Source organism: Rhinatrema bivittatum, chromosome 6, assembly GCF_901001135.1.
Source record: "Rhinatrema bivittatum chromosome 6, aRhiBiv1.1, whole genome shotgun sequence".
NCBI lineage: Eukaryota > Metazoa > Chordata > Amphibia > Gymnophiona > Rhinatrematidae > Rhinatrema > Rhinatrema bivittatum.
This window is the reverse complement of record NC_042620.1, coordinates 88,603,977-88,609,976: the sequence shown is the minus strand read 5'-3', so window position 1 is coordinate 88,609,976 and position 6,000 is coordinate 88,603,977. Positions and strand designations below refer to the sequence as shown.

Below are 6,000 nucleotides of genomic sequence, written 5' to 3'. Positions count from 1 at the left end.
AAAATGTGAAAACATATAAAATACATAAGGTGGGATAAACCAGACAGGATTACTAGCATAAATGATCCTATTAATAAGGATCAAATTTTACACTAACTACATACAATATATTTTAGGAAAATACGTTTCATGAAGAAACCAATACAAAGATAGGCATTTCATTCTTAATAAGATATATTCTTAGAAGCGTGAGAGTTTTATTTGTTTCAAACAAGTCTTTCTTTGTTTAGTGTACTTTAACCCTGGCCTAACTTGACTCTACTCCAAAAAGAGAAACCACGTGTAGAGTTAAAGGGTTGGAACTGGGAGGTACTAGTCTTCGATTCCACTTTTACAAACAGCATATGGATTGGGTTGTTAGGGAGCTGAGTGAGGTTTTATTTCCTGCTATGCACTAAACAAAATGTCAGTATTCATAACTGGCAAAGCAGGTAGAGAATAAAAAAAAATCCCAATAGCTCCTTTCCCATACCGATCGTTTCATGGGTAGGATACAAGAAGTCCTTCACTGTATATACAGTATGATTTGTATTTGTTTGGGGGCGACTACAGAAGTTATTTTATTTTTCATAATATTGTGGTACCCAAATATCACTTAAAACAGATTTTAAAAAAAATCTTTTGCATATTGCCTTGTCAGAAGAGATGAAAAGTTTACGTCCATCGCAAGATGTCTGTCAGGTTATTATTTTCCTTAATGTGCCTGTGATCATTAACAATAAATCGCGAAAATGCAACGATCTTATTTGTGTAAAGCACTAACTTTTCCTGGTAAAGAAAAAGAAGCTAGGACGCACATGAATCCAGCAGGACCGCCTTTGTAGGAAGAGTGGAAACTCCTTTCCCTGTTTCTTTCCGAGCTGATAGGTCATTTGTGACTTCAGTTAAAATGAAATAAACAATTCCTTTTTCCCCCCTTGTTAACAGCAAGTTTCATTGTTAGAGAGCCTTGTTGGTTGACGTCACTTTGGGTTCATGAAGCCTTCGCCTTGAAGTGAAGCTGAATAAACCTTGAGAAGAATCTCCTTCAATCTGCAGTAAGGAACTAACGAGACAGAGCGAGAGAGAGGCGGCCGGGGAGAGACGCGCACGGAGCCTTCCCAGCACCAATCGTCCCTCTTTCTTTTTGCCCCCCTTTTTTTCCACGGATCCTGGTTGTGGCGGGGGTGGGGGAGAGAAAAAAATCCCCCCCAGTTCTTCCCAAGAACCTTTCCCACCCGCGTCTCCGAACCCTCCAAAGCGTCGGCGGGCCTGAAAAAAAGCAACGATTTCGGGCGACTTCCAGACTTAAGGTGAGCGTATGGGAAGGGGAGGGAGGTAGAGGGGACTGGCCGATTTTAAGGTGGAAAGAAAGAAGCGGTTTGGTGGGGTCAGGGGAGAGGGGCTTGGGCTCTGGTTTTCAAAGGGAACGTGCCGGGTCTGTGGCGGCCGTTGGGATGCGGCTTTCGGTGGCGTCGTGCGGCCTGTCGGGGGGGGGGGCTGCCTGTCTTCGCTGGGTTGCGGTGGGGGTCGGGGTGCGGATGGCGGTTGGGGCCGGTGTGGTTTGAAAGTTTCCCGGGCGGCGGAGTCGGTTGCAGGGCTGGGCGCCGGCTCTCCCTGGCCGCAGTCGCCTCTTTGTGTCCCGTTGCTGTTTAGCACCGTGGCGGCTCCCGCCTCCCTGCCCCCCACCCCCCCGCTAAATGCCCCTTTTAGGTTTGAAAATAATACGGTTGAAACGTTGCCCTCAGAATGTCAGCACTTCCCCGGCCCAAGAGGTGGCTCTTCAAACTCTTTCTTTTCCTTCTCTCTCCACCCCCGCCCCTTTCTCCCTGTCCCGTCCTCGGTGCTGCACCCGCTGTCTTGTGCCCTCTTTCCTGTTGTTAAAAAAAAAAAAAAAAAAAAAAAAGCCGGAGAAAATAAATATGAGTGCCCGAGGGACGTGTGTGTATGTGTGCGCAGGGTAACAGGAGCTTTCCTCTCTTAATATGTCTGACACATCTCCCAGCACTTCCCCACCGAGTGCACATTTCTGCCTCCTCCTGAAGCTCTTCGCTTTATTCTTTCAATCTCGTTTTATTTAGAACTGCTTTATAAAACGTCAGATTGTAGGGTGAAGAGTGGTTGTGCCGCTTTGCAGCGCTCTCACCCCACTCCCTCCTCCCCACTCCTCCTTGGATTTGCGGCTTTCTTTTTTGCTCTTATCTTTTGTGTTGCTTCCTTATAAAGAGAAGCAGCTGCAGCCTGGTCGAGTTGTTGAAATTTATCCCTTTGTGTATATTACAATATCCTCCATTTTTCTGCCCTCTAAACAACAAGCCTCTCGCCATCTTGGCAAGTTTTATTCCCAAGTCTCTCGCTCTTATATTTTGGGAGGGATGAAATCCCGAAACCTGTTAATATCGAGGTGGAAAGTTAAGGGAACGTTACCGTATACGGAATCAGTGACGTCATGTAAAGTTTAAGTGAAATTCTTTCAAAAGTGGTTTTCCAGGGATTTCTGCTGCAAGGTCGGATCAGCTCATTTAGTCAGCTTATATTAAGCAGGAGGTTTGTAATTTTTAATGCAAAATGTACATTATTATTAAGAATGAATGAATTTCTTTCCATGGGTGATTTTGTAACAGGTGGACAAATAACCTGCAAAGAACAAACAAGAAATATTGGAAGATCATATTTTGTTTTCCGAGTTTATTTTTAAGTAGTCCCAGTTAAGTCTTAAATTTTATGACAGGTTTTGCGTTCTTCCTAAACATCAAGTCAAATGCCACATTATGGTATATTTTGGCTGCAGACTAAATTATCTAGTGCCTTTACTAAGCTGAACGTTTTCTTGAGAAGATTATGTATCTTGAAGTCCCTTTTTTTTTTTTTTTTTAATTCTGCATTGCTCTCAAGGTGTAATATAGGTCTGGAAGGTACCTGTAGATATCCCATACACTTTTTGATTTTGCTTCATATACTGGATTCAGAGGTGGCAAAATGTACTTAGAATGTTTAAATACAAAATTTCTTTGGCTTTAAGCTCTTAGGGCAGCCTAAAAGGGGAAACATTAAAAGGTACAGTTTATTTTCGCAGATACTTTTTCTTTTGATAAAACTTCTGGTCACATGGCAAGTCTTTAACATTCCACACAGTTCTTAAATAGGTGCTGTAAACAAAATAAAAGATGAATTCTTTTGCCTACTCATATTTCATTAGCTTGTGATTTTTCTTGTCTCTGCATGTTTACTGTAAATTCTCTTTCCCTGCATTAAAATCTTGGTGATAATTAACATACACAAATAATTTTTTATATTTGTTCTATTAAGATTAGTTTTTTTTTTTCTTAACTAGTTATTCACTTAGTAAGGGTTTTTGGTGGATTTTAGGGGAAACTGACTTTTGTATGACTAAATCTGATATTTACCTTACTAGTTCACTGTACTAAAAGTACTTTCCTGCTTGGAAGAACTGAAGTTCTGCCAGTTATGTGAATCTGAGGTAGCTGAAAATGTTTAAATAGTGAAAAGCGCATAGAACAGATGGTTCTAAATTATACATGCAACAAAGGCCTGGAAGATCAGGCAGATTATAAATGGTGACAACTGAGAATAAGCAGTTTAAAAAATGATAGTTAAGTATGTTTTGATGTCTACCTTTTGTAAATAGCATAAAATATTGTGGCAAAGATGTGTATCAATAAGCTGTATCGCACAAGAATATCTGCTGCATGAACATGCAGAGAAGATACTGTTGTTTAAAATATACCTGTGTATCATTGGCTTGTTTTTACATTTTTGCTGTCTTAAGTATTCCAGGGTAGGGAATACTCAAGCTACAGCCATTTATTTCCACAAATTGGTCTATTGATGAGACAGAACTAAAATTTTTACATATATGATGAATTACTGTAGGAATCTATAGACTGCTCTACAGAAAAAAAAATGGAATAGAGCTCCAGAGTCCTATTCAGCAAGGATGCTTCTTCTAATAACATCCAAATTCCAAAAGTTTCACTTAAGGTTTACATTAAGATTTTGGTGCATGCATAAAGAACACAGTTCATAGCAATTTTGAGACATGGGGAAAACTTTGACCGGCCTAACACTACTCTAAAAGATAGCTGTAAGTACAGTTTCCAATGTTGGTGTTCACAAATTTTAAACCTCTATGCGTGAATTCCTGTTAGATGGACAGTTCCCTTAGGACAGAATCTTTTCGATGTCAGTACATTTTATATCCAATAAAAAGAAAATAAACCCCATTTGATTCCTTGGAGGTTCTTAGAGAAGGAATTCATTGTAGTGCAATACTAATTGTAATCAATAAAGATAGCACAATGAACACCTACTGATCTTATGAAAAATTGATATCCAAAATCTTCAGGAGACTGGAATGTGGTATTAGCTTAAATTTAGTGTTGGTTATTTAACATAGAATTACTTTGGGCATATATGTAGGATTTTACTCTTCTTTAAACAGTTCATTCCGTGGTAATAAGTAATTCTGTGTTTCTACTACTGTGTTTGAATAATACAGAAGCTAGAATACTAAAATGTCTGAGAAAAAATGAAGTTTACATTATTTTCCAATCAGTATTTGATGATTGGTTCATATTACCTACATTATGCTTAGAATTGTTGCAGTTAAGCAGATTTCTATTGTTTAAATACCTTATGCTGATTATGCAAGTTGTTTTTTCCCCTGTCAATTGAAGGGCAGTGTGTTTCTAACCCCCCCATCCACTATTTTTCTGCCTTTCATTTCTTTGTTTGCGTATTTATTGTAGATCTGCAGTGTAAAGGAGCAGATGTTTTGCCAAACATCCTGATGTGTTGCTTTTTCTTATGGGAGTGCATAACTGTTCCTTCTGATGCATCGACTTGACAGCTGCTTGATTTCATGGAGCTGCTAAGAAGCCATTAGTGGTGTCATTGAATTGAAACAGAACAGTCACTCCCAGCTTGAACTGCAATTGTTAAATGTCTTTGTTGCTACTTTTTTTTTGTTCTAGCACAAGATGTAGGATATTTGTTGTTGTGAGTAAGTTCAGACTTTATCTGATCCCCTTAAATTAGTGAAAAGATGGGTTGGGACTTGCATACTTTTATGTTTATAGTAGTACATATGATTTAGAAAGTTGGAGGAGTTAACTTTAGACTTTCAAAAAGTATGCCATGTCTTGTTACCTAACAAAAAAAAAATCTGTTTTGGAAGTTGAATTATTTGATATCTTCAGAAGTTATTAATTCCTAATGCACAATTATCTTTGAAGGATGGTTAATTTGTCAGACCATTTAGTTGCAAAGATCTGAGTTCAGGCATTTGGGTTATCATTCTTTGCATATAATACAGACAATTAGAAGTGAAGGCCTGCTGAAATTTAAAGCCTTTTACTTTACTTTTTTGTAAATACCTAAAACATTGCCCAATTGAAGAGCCAGAACAATTCTTTTTCTGAGCTTGCACATGGTACTTTCTGAAGAGGAATTCAACTAGACTGTATTGAAAAGAATCAAAGAGAGACTCGATGCTGAAATGCACTATTGTGCATCTACACATTATTGTGTAAAGGAGACAAGATCTGTCTGGAACTGAAGTAAAGCAGATAAATGTACACTTACAAAGGGGCCTCCCTGCTCAGGCACATTTTCTTTCTTTTTCTGTTTATGGTATGTAGAAATAAAAATCAAACAACTTGTAGGTGATAACTTTTTATAGGATTAACTTAATACATCTCTGACTAGCTTTCAAGAGTTCTACTCCTGTGTTTATGGTGAAACTGTATTATGAGCATTGCCTTAAGTTAGAAGTTGCATTTGTTCATGGGTTAAGTATTGGATTAATGGAAAGTGCATGTATATGATGTAATTTACATAATCTTTCTCTATTAATATTAGTTTCTCTAATTGTTGATTGCTTGTGAGTGTAAATGATGTGATTGTGGAGACCCCTGTCTCTCATGCTGGTAATTCAGCATCCCCATCCCCTGCTGTCCTGAGGATCAGAAGCTGGATCTGGAAATTGAAATAGGTCTCCTT

At 38.6% G+C, this 6,000-nt stretch overlaps 1 protein-coding gene across 16 annotated transcripts in view; it reads left to right on the top strand.

Annotated features, from left to right (window-relative positions):
• The first annotated feature begins 701 nt into the window (after positions 1-701).
• BAZ2B (bromodomain adjacent to zinc finger domain 2B) overlaps positions 702-6,000 on the top strand; it is a 1,147,511-nt gene continuing 1,142,212 nt past the window's right edge. For 5 of the 16 annotated variants that reach the window (XM_029605575.1, XM_029605565.1, XM_029605566.1 and 2 more), the window contains exon 1: positions 704-1,292. The gene's annotated coding sequence lies outside the window, so the exon portion shown is untranslated. Of the gene's footprint in view, positions 1,293-6,000 lie in introns of all 16 variants that reach the window. The other 11 variants (XM_029605561.1, XM_029605560.1, XM_029605563.1 and 8 more) reach the window with 5 other exon arrangements.